Source organism: Mastomys coucha, unplaced genomic scaffold, assembly GCF_008632895.1.
Source record: "Mastomys coucha isolate ucsf_1 unplaced genomic scaffold, UCSF_Mcou_1 pScaffold18, whole genome shotgun sequence".
NCBI lineage: Eukaryota > Metazoa > Chordata > Mammalia > Rodentia > Muridae > Mastomys > Mastomys coucha.
Window position 1 is genome coordinate 95273526 of NW_022196900.1, and position 788 is coordinate 95274313.

Consider the following 788-nt stretch of genomic DNA (forward strand, 5'->3'; position numbering starts at 1 on the left):
AAATTCATGGTTTCTTCCTATAAGATCTATATAAGACCCTATAAGCTCTCCTACTCCCTCTTTTTAATTTTGCCAAAATATTCTGTGGCACCAATTACCTGGCTGTCCAAGGACTGCAGGTTTGAATGGAGTATGCATCCTGACTACTGAGGTCACAGCTCGAGCCCTGCAGGCTGTGGAAAGATCCATGATCCATGTCACCTTTACCACAGAAATCCAGACATAGCCAGGGGATGGTGGCACACACCTTTAATCCCAGAACTTGGGAGGGAGAGGCAGGTCTGAATTTGAGGCCAGCCTGATCTACAGAGCTAGTTCCAGGATAGCCAGAGCTGTACAGAGAAAGAAATCCAACCATAAATGTATTTTAATAATAAGAAAAAAACAATCCCAGATAATCTGGAAGCAAGCCACAAAGCTCCCTTCCGGTTCCGTTCCTTGGGAATTACAGCTAGTAACAACATCTATGCCATTCAGGGGCCGGGCAGAGGCAGGACACCACTCTGCAGTGATACAGATGCAGGGATCTGACTGGCTCGGTATGGTAGGGGGTGTCTTTCTTTCCTTTGTTTCCTGCTATCTGGAAGTTAGCAGGCCAGACAACCAGGAAGGAAAGATGGCTGTGAAGTGGATGGAGAGGTCAGATTGGAAGCCAGGAGCGAGAGAGCTCCCACAGGGTAGCCTGGAACCATGCAAAAAATGTCTCATATCCTCAGTCTAGCTTGCTATGTCACATCCTGCAGAAGCCTCCCTTTCCCTCTCCCCCACCCTCTCCCTCTCCCCCTCCC